Raw genomic sequence first — 14,224 nt, forward strand, 5'->3', positions numbered from 1 at the left:
GTGGAATATGTGTAAGTGAGATAGATACTCAAAAGTACAAATAAACTATAAGACATCTAGAGTCAAATTATGGTCTTCAACACAATAAATAACAGTGTCAATACAATATGTTAAATTTCAATGTAGGGGGTATGATAAGGCCACTAGTTTGGACCAATGCCTTTGAAAAGAATTATAAATATTCTAAAAATTATCCTTCAGGGGCTGGTTGTTCAACTTGTCGTTAAGTCTAACGCTGTCATTAAAATATGATAACGCATCGTTAAAATATAACAAAGCATTAGTAGTGATTAGTCTGTCTGATTTCAGTATTTGTTTTTTTTTAATTTTGTCTTTCATATAAGCAGCAGGGCTTCTGCAAACTTCTTGCAATTGGCTCAAAACTTACACAAAAAGCCTCATTTTGAAATCTTGTCATTCAAATTTAGATATGCACAAAGACTATATCCAAAATATATGTGCTTTAATATTTTACAAAGATGTTAATGTGTTTCAAATATCTTTTTAGGTAAAGCCTTTGCTCTTATCTTTTTTGTCCAAAACTTTTGCATGAAATGACCAATTTAGGACAAATATCTCAATTATGACAAGTTGATGAAATCTTAGTAATATAGATACTGATTCTGCACCAAAATTTCAGGATTATAACAACTGGATTAGTTATTAATCAACATAATTTTGAAAAGGCTTGAATAAGTTATCCACAAGACAAACAAAATTAGAGTTCCATATATAGGACTCTGTATCTGTTACCTGGCATTTTTGCATAAAGCTGATAAATATTATTAAGAATATTTATGACAGTCTCTAGCAAAATATCAATAAATAGGTAAAATTGTCTTTCAAGAGCAATACATCATAAAAGAAGTGGACTGACCATTTTGGCAATTTGATATATTTGTAGACCTTGTCTTGAGGATCCATTTTGCTATATTCACATTGATTTGTACATAAATCAGGCCGTTAGTTTTCTTGTTTGAATTGTTTACATTTGTCATTTTTGTGCTTTTTATAGCTTATTATGCGGTGTAGGTTTTGCTCATTGCTGAAGGCTGTACAGTGACCTATAGTTGTTAACTTCTACGTCATTTGGTCTCGGTTGGAGAGTTGTCTCATTGGCAAAAAAACCACATCTTCTTATTTTTATATCTTCTATAGCATGTATAGTTTCTGCCAAAAAACCCACAAAAAGTGGTAAATATACTCTTCCATGGGCAATTACTCCTATAAGTAGTAAAATGACAATTGCAACAATATTAACTTATTTGTAGATCTTGACAAGGTGAACATTTTTATTACTTCCAGTTTATCTCTATCTACCGGCCATACTTTAGTTTCTGCAAAAACACAAAAATGGGTTTAAATCGTCTTTTTAGACAAATAAGAGCAATAACTCCTCTATTTAGGAATTATCTGATGATGATTTTGCCAGGTTCGATCATTTGTAGATCTTTTCCTGGTGATCATGTTTGCTGTTAACAGTTTCTTCCTATTTTCTGCATATAAAAGCAGGAAAATTGATAAAAAAAATTGTCTTTAAAGGGCAAAAAAAAGCTTCGCTGAGCGCAGCCAGATACGACCGCAGAGATCTAACCCTGAACAGTTGGGGCAAGTTTGGATACAAAATTCAAGCTTGATACTGTCTGAATTTGGATTGTGATCAAATTTTTGACATAATATAGGTTTCTTACACAAAATAAATGTGGTCAAAGATCTTAAAAATTTGAAATGGGACATTTAATTACCTAGAATGGTCTGATATCCAAAATCTAACAACATGGTTAGATTCAGCATATAAAAAACACCAAAAATTTAATTTTAGTTGAAATCAAACAAAGTTCAATTTTAGACCCTTCAAACCTTAATATTGACTAATTTGAAAACAGGGCCCAAAATAAAAAATCTAAATGCACAATAAGATTCAGCATATATCATACAGCCGCAATAATTCAGTTTTTGATGAAATCAAACAAAGTTTAATTTTGGACCCTTTTGACCTCAATGTAGACCAATTTAAAAATGGGGCCCAATATCCAAAAAAGTAATACAAGGTTAGAACCCCCAAAAATTAAAGATTTTAAATTAATCCCATTCAAATTGGTTAAAAGATTTGTATTTATTTTCAATTGAAGATTTCTTGCTATTGCGCAATACTATGCAATTGAAGGTTTCTTGCTATTGCCCAATACAGTGCAATTGAAGATTTCTTGCTATTGCGCAATACTGTGCTATTGCTCAATACTGTGCTATTGTGCAATACTGTGCAATTGCGCATTACTGTGCACTTGAATATTTCTTACTATTGTGCAATCCCAGCCTTCCCTTTGTGATATGGAACCTTGTGGTACAATTTCTGAGAGATCCATACACTAACACACAAATTATTGTCCGGAACTACAAAAATGCTTGTTTTTGGCCCCTTTTTGGCCCCTAATTCCTAAAATCAATCCCAACCTTCCTTTTGTGGTATTGAACCTTTTGGTAAAATTTCTTAGAGATCCATTCACTTAAACTAAAGTTATTGTCCGGAAACCAAATGCGTCTTAGGACGACGTCGACGACGACACCATAGCATTTTACGACGCAAAAAATTTTTTGCTGTCTTCTATAAAGAGTAATAAGGACCATGATGACTTATTTGTAGATCTTGTCCTGCCGATTGTTTTTTTTTTGCTAATCACAATTTTTCTGTATGCTCTCTATCCAGTATAAACCCTTAGGCAAACAAATGTCAGTTACCAATTGTCCCCTGTATTAAAACTCTACCATGTGAAAGCCCTCATATCAATGGGAGTCTAAGGCTGATAGTAACCAGCACTAGGATATAGAAAATAGAAATTTTTATATTAATACATGTACATAAATAAATGAAAGTTCAAGTTATAACTTCCTGTAAGAACATTTTTGAAGAAAAATTTGTGTGTTAGTGTATGGATCTCTCAGAAATTGTACCGACAAGGTTCCATATCACAAAGGGAAGGCTGGGATTGAGTTTGGGGGTAATTGCCCCAATGGTTCAGGAATAAGGGGCAAAAAGGGGGCCAAAAACAAGCATTTTTCTAGTTTCCAGACAGTAACTTGGGTTTAAGTGTATGATCATCTCTCTAAAATTGTACAAGGTTCAATTCCACAAAGGGAAGGCTGGGATTTATTTGGGGGTAATTACTCCAAGGGGGAGGGGGTTCAAAAAGTTTGGGGGGATCTTTTTTTTCCAATTTTTTTGGAGGGTTCATATTTTTTTTCTTCAAAATTTATCTTCAAAAACTTTCCTTGTTCGTTTCATTCATGGAAAATTTATCATATACATGTATGTACTTTATATAAATATGTCTAATGGTGTTATTAAATAATTATTATTGCTATTCTCAAACACATGAAACAGCATATATCTACAATGAAACAATTTGATGTATAAACCCTGACCCTCATGCAGAATCAGATAATTTAGTCCAGACTGGCTCAGCAGTTACAGAGGATAATTTTGAAAATGCTCCGGGCACTTTAAGAAATATGTCATTTTATGAATTCAATGAACACTTAACGTTTCAGGACCAAAACTGACAACAAATGAATAAAAGGAAATAAATGGCATTATGGTATACCTCAATGAGACAGCAACCCAACAACAAAAATAATCAAAAGACAAGTATGTCTTTGCCTTCATCAGTCAGGGGTGCTACTTAAACAAGTGATTTCATCATCACTTATTTCAGTGATTTGATAAATTCAGTTATCACCTATTTAAGTGATTTTAGTGTTTTCTTTGATCTTCAAATGCTAATTTCATTGATTTTCCATATTTTCACAATCTTTTCTATAATTTTCTTACATAAATCAATTATCCCTTTTTCTTTGTATATTAATTTCACCAGTGCGCTTGGGCAGTAAGTTAGTGCGCTAAAGCTTTTAAAAGTACCCTTGGAAATTTTTCTGTAATCAAATATTCATTAACTACTCTTACTATCAGACAAAGATCAACAATATTAGGTAACCTGATTGGTTTTCTTTAGAGTTAGAATGATCTACTTCAAGGTTATGACCTGATCTACAAACTATTCCAGTTTTTGCATATTTTAAAAAAACTGTAAAAGTGTCAGGCTTATCAAACAAAAGACAATTTCTGCATATACATAGTTGTTTTTTCAATGGAATTGTTGTCTTTTTACCAATAAAAAAATCAAGCTTGTAGGAAAAATATCAAGAAAATGTTATAAACACTTTTTAAAGTGATTACATTTTAACTTCTAAAATTACTTGTTTCAGTGATTTTAAAAAGTCTGTGTGAAAATTTTTAATATTTCACAGCCAAAATCACTCGAGGGAGTGATTCTGAAATCACTTGTTTAAGTAGTACTCCTGACTGTTCATGTTGGAGTGCAAAATGCACAATTTCCTTCACAAATCAACCAAATACAGATTTGGTATAGTGACCACTAAACTTTTCATCCATTTAAGCCTTGTAATACTCATCGCTGCTATTACATGTATCAAATGAGGACTTTTTTCAGAAAATCAACCGGTTTGCCCTCAAACATATTGGCCAAGGGAAATTAACAACAACTCAAATGACTTCGGTCATGTCAAAGGAAAACTAGAGAATCTGAGGGTCTGGATGATCAGGGATTACAGAATAAAGAATACACGTAATGGACAAAAAGTGCAGAACAAAGGTTAAAGAAATAAAGAATAGAGAAAAATAGGCCAAAAAAAAAGGAATACAAAATAATGGGGTGTTAAAATGTAAAAAAAATAGAGAAGATCTAGCATGATCAAAATAAATTTAAAAAAAAGAAAAAATAGTCTAAAAAGTTAGAGAATGAAGAAATGAGGGAACTCCATCCAGACCTTCATCTATTATCAATTTTTTCCCTGAAGGAAGGAAATATGTACTTTTAATGTCAGTTGAATTTTGTTATTGTATTCTCATCAATCTGACACTACATTTGGAAATTTAGTTTGTCTGCCTATCCATACAATGATTTCATCTTAAAAGCAGCATTTTCTGTGTAGGAGTTGGAAAGATCCTGTAGTTTATATACTTGGAACAAATGAGTAAATGGCTGAAGTTAGATTAGAAGGTAGTTAAAGTAAATATGTTATGAGTAAAAACAGCAAATAAATTTAAGAGCTACTTTGATTCAGGTAAGATATACAATTGGACCCTACTTGGTTTGTTTTAATATGCAGGAATTCTGTAAGTTGAAAACGACATGCTGTTAAGGGAAACCTTGGAAAGAGAAATAAGTTAAAAATCAAAACTAAAGTATGATAATATAAAATAAACTGCTTCGCTGAGCGCAGCTGGATACGCCCGCAGAGGTCCAACCCTGAACAGTTGGGGCAAAAATGGACACAATACTCAAGCTTGATACAGGTTTGAATTTGGATTGTATTAAATATTTGACATATTATAGGTTTCTGAATAAATGTAGTCAAAGAAATTGAAATTGGTTATATGAATTGAATTTATATTCAATTAAAGATTTCTTGCTGTTGTGCAATACACTGTGCTGTTGCGCAATACTTAGTAAATCTGCTGTCTGACTATAAACAATTAAAGTTCAATTAATTCTCAATGTCATATTAGAAATTTATGAAAATGTAAAGGGAGCTTACATCAATAGATATAAACAGTTCACCAAAGTTTCATGAGAATTGCTGACAGCATTTTAGAGTTATTGGCTGAAAACTGGAAAATCCCCCCTTTTTTTAATGAATAAAACCCCATAACTCAGAAAAAGAGAAATGTAAAATGTAAAATTTATAAAATTCTAAAGGGAGCTTACATCAATAGATATAAACAATTCACCAAAGTTTCATCAGAACTGATGAAAGCATTTTTGGTTTTTTTTTCCGAAAACTGGAAAATCCCCCTTTTTTTAAGAATAAAAACCCTGTAACTCAGAAACGTAAAATCTAAAATATATAAAAATCAAAAGGGAGCTCATGTCAATAGATATAAACAATTTACCACAATTTCTTGCAAGTTGGTGAAAGCATTCTTGAGTTATTGTCTGAAAACTGGAAAATCCCCCTTTTTTTAATGAATAAAACCCCATGACTCGGAAACGTAAAATCTAAAAGTTATAAAAAACGAAAGGGAGATCACGTCAATAGACAAACAATTCACCAAAAATTTATGCAAATTGGTTAAAGCGTTTTTGAGTTAATGTCCGACATGTTGACGAAAAACGGACAGACGGACAGACCGACAAAGGGGTACCATAATACGTCCCGTAAACAGGCGTATAAAAAAGAAGATGTGGTATGATTCATTTGCCAATGAGACAAATCTCTAAAAGTGACCAAATGACACAGAAATTAACAAATATAGGTCAGCGTACGGTCTTCAACAATAGTTAAACCCATACCGCATAGTCAGCTATAAAAGGCCCTGAAATGACAAATGTAAAACGATTCAAACGAGAAAACTAACGGCCTGATTTATGTACAAAATAATGAACGAAAAACAAATATGATATACAGCAACAAACGACAACCACTGAATTACAGGCACATACAGAATGTGGCAGGGTTAAACTAGTTTGAAACTATCAACAGGGCATTCAAAAGCCACAAGTCGAAGAATGACGGACAATAGTCATTGCAAAAAAAGAATAAACATAAGAAAAGACAAACAACTAGACATCACTGAGATGGGAGCCATCTCTGTGGGCACCGCTGTAAATAACTTGTGGTAAAATATTTGTATGGATAAGCTGATATGAAGCACTTTTTTAAGCTATTACATAGTCTCGTTATGTGCTGAGAGTGATTTTATTTTATGTTTTTTAGTTAAAGTGTTATATTTGGCCTAGGAAGTTGTACATACATTATGACACACCCTCTAGTGTTGGTTATTATACATGTCAAGTATAAAGTATGAAATCATAACGGTTCTCTAGATATAGAGCGGACACAATTTGTTACGGACGGACGGACAGATGGATGGACAGACTGATCACTATAGGGCTACCCGCCCCTAGGCCGGGCCCTAATAATCCACAAAAACTACAAAACAAAGAAAACAGCTGAGCCAAAATCGTGAGATCAGTGACAGCGTGTACATATTATGTAAATTTAATCACTTTATGGGGGAATCCACACTGGTATTAACTATTTGTATGTTTGAATAGATTTAACATGACTGTGCCCAATGATGGATTATATCAGTGATAAATTGATTTGATGTGGACAGTCTTTATTTGAATGCTCACATGTTGGGTCGATCCATACATACGTATACCACAGGCGATTCCGTAGAGTGAACAGCCTTAACCTCTGGGCAAACATATTGGATCGATCTAAACATACACATGACCGGTGTGTATTTCATAGCGTTAAAAACATGTTACTCAATGAAAAAAACAATGTGTCAAAATGTCTAAAAGGATTTGTGAAGGCATATTTGTGCTACAATGAGACATTAAAAATTGCCTTGTTTTGTACGATAAAGTTCTATTACTCTGGAATGACTAATCTGAAAATCTTCAAAATGGAAGACTCAGTTTACTTATCTAAGTAAGGTACTGTGGATTCATTGTTATTTGTTGAATATCAAGTTTCGTTGATTTGTGGGCATGTAAAACTGAGGTTAACCTTAAATTTAAATGTTTTACAAAGAAAATGTTTTAAAGCTTGTATACTGACTTTGGCCAAACCACGATTTCAAATATCAACCAAATACAATTTTCTAAAATCCACAAAAAAAAAAGAATCCATATTATTAAGTGATGACACAAAGTTTCATGTTATTATAAAGTGAAATCAACTTGACTTATCACATGATTATATATAACGATTGAGTAACATTAGCCCCACAAGCCACAAAAAACTAGGGGTGAGCTCTGGTGTTCCAGAAGGCTTAGCAGTTTCTTCTTCTTCTTCTACTTCTACCATATTATAAGTGACCGCCTTAAACAAATTGAAGATTATGTCACAGGAGTAGAACTCACAAGATTTATACAAATTTAAAAAAAAAATTTGTAAGGGTTCCGCGGAACCCTGTGTCTCGCCTACTTTTTCTGTTAATCGCAGACTCAACAAAAATGAGGAAGTAAATCAATAAAAATATTCCTCTTGATACTATCTTTTGATTGTAAGAAGCTTCTGTCTAAGTTTGGTAAAATTCCAGGATAGTTTATGATTTAAAATAACTGTTTAAAAACTTTAACTGCAGACTGAATGTAATGTTAACTGGAAGAAAACAAAATTTCCTTCTAGATACTAGCATTTGATCATAAACAAGCTTCTGTCCAAGTTTGGTACAAATCCAAAATAGTATAAGAAAGTTATTAAAATTTTAAAAACTTTAACCACAGAGTGAATATGTTGTTTCCTGGCAGAAAATCTAAGTCCATTTAAAAGTAAAATACGGAAAAAATGGATTTATTTTTTTACAAAATTTCCTTCTAGATACTAGCTTTTGATCATAAACAAGCTTCTGTCCAAGTTTGGTACAAATCCAAAATAGTATAAGAAAGTTATTAAAATTTTAAAAACTTTAACCACAGAGTGAATATGTTGTTTCCTGGCAGAAAATCTAAGTCCATTTAAAAGTAAAATACGGAAAAAATGGATTTATTTTTTTACAAAATTTCCTTCTAGATACTAGCTTTTGATCATAAACAAGCTTCTGTCCAAGTTTGGTACAAATCCAAAATAGTATAAGAAAGTTATTAAAATTTTAAAAACTTTAACCACAGAGTGAATGTGTTGTTTCCTGGAAGAAAATCTAAGTTCATTTAAAAGTAAAATAAGGAAAAAATGGATTTATTTTTTTACAAAATTTACTTCTAGATACTATCTTATGATCATAAACAAGCTTCTGTCCAAGTTTGGTACAAACCCAGGATAGTTTAAGAAAGTTATTAAAATTTTAAAAACTTTAACCACAGAGTGAATGTAATATTTACCGGCAGAAAAACTAAGTCCATTTATAAGTAAAATACGGAAAAAATGGAATTTTATTTTTACAAAATTTACTTCTGGATACTATCTTATGATCATAAACAAGCTTCTGTCCAAGTTTGGTAGAAATCCAGGATAGTTGAAGAAAGTTATTAAAATTTCAAAAACTTTAACCACAGAGTGAATATTTGTGGACGCCGCCGACGACAGCGACGACGACGCCGACGGAATGTAGGATCGCTATGTCTCGCTTTTTCGACTAAAGTCGAAGGCTCGACAAAAATGGAAAAAAAATTTAATATTACGAATGTACAATAATTAAGTCATTGTAAGTTTGAGGTGAATAGCTGAATTTAATATTGATGTTTTGAGATCGGTGATTTGAAAGAATCTACTGATGTGCGATTTAGGATATAAAAGTGTTATCATTTATTTCATGTTTTTAATGGATTACTACCTGTTCAATACATAATTTCTAATAAGAAATATTTGCCTATAACTGATTTAGCAAACAAACGAAATGAAATGATCTGATAACTAGTTTTCTCATCATTGGCATCCCCTTATCTTTAAATATAAATATTACATGTTACTAAATGAACATGCAATCATGACAATTACATATATTTAAGATGTGTTACTAAATCAATGTTATCTTCCTGTTTCAGCAACAAGAAATATTTCCAAGTTCATACTTCTGTGAGAGGAAATTACATCACTACACTTGTACTTAATAAAGTTTGGAAAATCCTTGTAAGTAGAACGCCTTTCACTTTAACTTACACTTACTTAAGTATAGCTATGATAAATATTTCCTGATTTCAAATAATTCTAAATATATCATTCTATGAAAACATTACATATATATATACAATAAAATGCTTCGCTGGGCGCAGCTTGATACGACCGCAGAGGTTGAACCCTGAACAGTTGGGGCAAGTATGGACACAACATTCAAGCTTGATACAGCTCTGAATTTGGATTGTGATTAAATATTTGACACAGCATAGGTTTCTGACACAGAAAGAATGTGGTCTAAGAACTTGATTTTTTTTAATTTACCTATTATGGTCCAATGTCCAAAATCAAAATACATGGTTAAATTCAGCATATCAAAGAACCCCATATATTCAATTTTTGTTGAAATCAAACAAAGTTTAATTTTGGACCCCAACTTATACAAACTTGAAAACTGGGCCCATAATCAAAAATCTAAACACATGTTTAGATTCAGCATATCAAAGAACCCCAAGAATTAAATTTTTGTTAAAATCAAACTAACTTTAATTTAGGACCCTTTGGACCTTAATGTAGACCAATTTAAAAAACGGGACCCAAAATTAAAAATCTAAATACACGGTTAGATTTGGAATATCAAAGATCCCCAATAATTCAATTTTTGATGAAATCAAACAAAGTTTAATTTTGGACCCTTTGACCTCAATATGAACCAATTTGGTAGTGGGGCTCACAAATAAAAAATCTAAATACATGGTTAGATTCAGCATATCAAAGAACCTCATATATTCAATTTTTGTTGAAATAAAAAAAAGTTTAATTTTGGACCCCAACTTGGACCAACTTGAAAACTAGGCCCATAATCAAAAATCTAAACACATGTTTAGATTCAGCATATCAAAGAACCCCAAGAATTCAATTTTTGTTAAAATCAAACTAACTTTAATTTAGGACCCTTTGGACCTTAATGTAGACCAATTTAAAAAATGGGACCCAAAATTAAAAATCTAAAAACGTAGTTAGATTTGGCATATCAAAGAACCCCAATAATTCAATTTTTGATGAAATCAAAAAAAGTTTAATTTTGGACCCTTTTGACCTCAATATGAACCAATTTGATAGCGGGCCCACAAATAAAAAATCTAATTACATGGTTCAATTCAGCATATCAAAGAACCCCATATATTCAATTTTTGTTGAAATCAAACAAAGTTTAATTTTGGACCCCAATTTGGACCAACTTGAAAACTGGGCCCAAAATCTAAAATCTAAATACATGTTTAGATTCAGCATATCAAAGAACCCCATATATTCAATTTTTGTTGAAATCAAACAAAGTTTTATTTTGGACCCCAACTTGGACAAACTTGAAAACTGGGCCCATAATCAAAAATCTAAACACATGTTTAGATTCAGCATATCAAAGAACCCCAAGAATTCATTTTTTGTTAAAATCAAACTAAGTTTAATTTTGGACCCTTTGGACCTTAATGTAGACCAATTTAAAAAACAGGACCCAAAATTAAAATTCTAAATACACGGTTAGATTTGGCATATCAAAGAACCCCAATAATTCAGTTTTTTATGAAATCAAACAAAGTTTAATTTTGGACCCTTTTGACCTCAATATGAACAAATTTGATAGCGGGGTCCACAAATAAAAAATCTAAATACATGGTTCGATTCAGCATATCAAAGAACCCCATATATTCAATTTTTGTTGAAATAAAACAAAGTTTAATTTTGGACCCCAATTTGGACCAACTTGAAAACTGGGCCAAAAATCAAAAATCTACATACATGTTTAGATTCAGCATATCAAAGAACCCCATATATTCAATTTTTGTTAAAATCAAACAAAGTTTAATTTTGGACCCTTTGGACCTTAATGTAGACCAATTTGAAAACTGGACCCAAAATTAAAAATCTAAATATACGGTTAGATTTGGCATATCAAAGAACCCCAATAGTTCATTTTTTGATGAAATCAAACAAAGTTTAATTTTGGACCCCAATTTGGACCAACTTGAAAAGTGGGCCAAAAATCAAAAATCTAAATACATGTTTAAATTCAGCATATCAAAGAACCCTGTATATTCAATTTTTGTCAAAATCAAACAAAGTTTAATGTTGGACCCTTTGGACCTTAATGTAGACCAATTTGAAAACTGGACCCAAAATTAAAAATCTAAATACACGGTTAGATTCGGCATAACAAATAAATAAATGTGGTCAAAGATTTGACAAATCTAATGCGCCATACTGTGCAATTAAAGATTACTTCTTGAAATTTTTCAATATTTGAAATTTGAAGAAAAAAAAAATAATATTTGAAGAATAATTCTTTTTAATTTCTGAAATCTGAAATGAGAAAAATTGACCCCCCACAATTTCTCCCCCCCCCCCCTTTTTTCCCCCAAAAAATTCTTTCCCTCAAGATATGGTCATAATCTCAATTCAAATTTCCAATGGAGTTTGCAACCATAATTACCCATTTAAATTTACCATAGTGCTAACTTAATCTATTTTATGATAGAATTTAAAATATAGTGTCAAATCTTTCATATGGATTTTTTTGTAAAAAAAAAAGATGCAACATTTGCAGATATTTTTACTGGTCTTCCTTTATAAATATGCATTTCTTTAAACATAATTTAAAAGCAGTGTAAGGGAAGTAACCAAAACGTTGTATTTGGATTACCTCCCTTACACTGTTTTAAATTATCTTAATTGTTCATTAACCATTACTTTATACATAATTTAAAAGCAGTGTAAGGGAGATAATTTCAATGATGTATTTGATTTATCTCCCTTACACTGCTTTAAATTATGTTTTGTACTAAAGTATTTGTCCATTAACCAGGACAACCTTGTTTTTCCCCCTTTTTTGCCCCTAATTCCTAAACGGTTTGAGCCATAACCCCCCAAAGCAAATCCTAACCATCCCTTTGTGGTATGGAAACTTGTAGTATAATTTCAGAGAGATCCATACACCGTTTCACAGTTATTGTCTGGAAACTAGAAAATGCTTATTTTTGGCCCCTTTTTGGCCCCTAATTCCTTAACTGTTGGTACCATAACCCCCAAAATCAATCCCCACCTTCCTTTTGTGGTATTGAACCTTATGGTAAAATTTCAAAGAGATCCATTTACTTAAACTAAAGTTAGAGTGCGAAAACCAATGTGTCTTTTGACGACGACGACGACGACAACGACGACGACGCCAACATCATACCAATATACGACCGCAAAATTTTTTTGCGGTCGTATAAAAATTAATCAAATATCCAACAAGGAAAAGTTGTTTGTAATTATTCTGCAACAGATTAACTTCATTAAATCTATGTAAATATTCAAAATATTGTTGGGTTATTTCCCTTACTAGGTATGTAACAACTATACACCAAAAAACTCTGCAAATGACCAAGTAGATATATTGATAATAATCAAATAATGGTCAACCTCACATGTTGATGATACAACTTAATAAAGCTGTGCCAGGCCCTATGGATGAAGGTCTGGATGGGGTTTACAGAGAATAGAAAATGGACAAAATGTGCAGAATAAAGTTAAGGACATAAAAAAAATAAAGAATAGAAAAAAATTTGAAAAGAGAGAAAAATATTAAAAAAATAATAGAGAATAATGGACAAAATAAATAAAGCATACTAGAGAAAATGGTCTAAAAAAAAACCTAGGACCCCAATCCAGTACTTCATCATGTTTATATGATATATGTTAATAATATTATAATGTATCTTGATCATATAGCAAAATATGCACCAGTTACATCAGATATGATAATTATTAGAAACTATACAACATGTACAACAAGTAGAAGGCTCCATTAAATAAGTTTATGATACAAAACTGCCATCTCAAGTTTGGTCACACAATTTCCACTTGTTTTATACAGATAACTGTCTGAATCTGAATCAATACGTAAAGCAAACGATTTTTTGTTTATTTTAAAGGAAAATAAAAAGACAATCATCGCTCACCATTACAAGGATAAAAGACAATCTAGACAACAATACAGTACCATCCAGAAACCTTTGCAAGGACAGAGATAATATCTAGACAATAATACAGTACCATCTAGAAACCATTACAAGGATAAAAGACTCAAGACAATCATACAGTACCATCCAGAAACCATTACAAGGATAAAAGACAATCTAGACAACAATACAGTACCATCCAGAAACTATTACAAAGATAAAAGACAATCTAGACAACAATACAGTACCATCTAGAAACCATTACAAGGATAAAAGACTCAAGACATTCATACAGTACCATCCAGAAACCTTTGCAAAGACAGAGATAATATCTAGACAATAATACAGTACCATCTAGAAACCATTACAAGGATAAAAGACAAGACAATCATACAGTACCATCCAGAAACTATTACAAAGATAAAAGACAATCTAGACAACAATACAGTACCATCCAGAAACCATTACAAGGATAAAAGACTCAAGACATTCATACAGTACCATCCAGAAACCTTTGCAAGGACAGAGATAATATCTAGACAATAATACAGTACCATCTAGAAACCATTACAAGG

The 14,224-nt window shown here is 31.7% G+C and overlaps 1 protein-coding gene and 1 long non-coding RNA gene across 6 annotated transcripts in view; one reads left to right on the top strand and one right to left on the bottom strand.

Annotated features, from left to right (window-relative positions):
• Positions 1-14,224, bottom strand: part of LOC127723398 (transmembrane protein 241-like) — a 62,913-nt gene that overhangs the window by 43,844 nt on the left and 4,845 nt on the right. The gene's annotated exons all lie outside the window — the stretch shown is intronic.
• On the top strand, positions 4,872-13,958 carry LOC127723399 (uncharacterized). The gene is made up of 3 exons (XR_007992065.1): positions 4,872-5,078; positions 9,579-9,663; positions 13,623-13,958. It is a non-coding gene; the product is annotated as an uncharacterized LOC127723399 (long non-coding RNA).

The sequence above is a fragment of the Mytilus californianus genome, unplaced genomic scaffold, assembly GCF_021869535.1.
Source record: "Mytilus californianus isolate M0D057914Y unplaced genomic scaffold, xbMytCali1.0.p SCAF_13, whole genome shotgun sequence".
Classification (NCBI taxonomy): domain Eukaryota; kingdom Metazoa; phylum Mollusca; class Bivalvia; order Mytilida; family Mytilidae; genus Mytilus; species Mytilus californianus.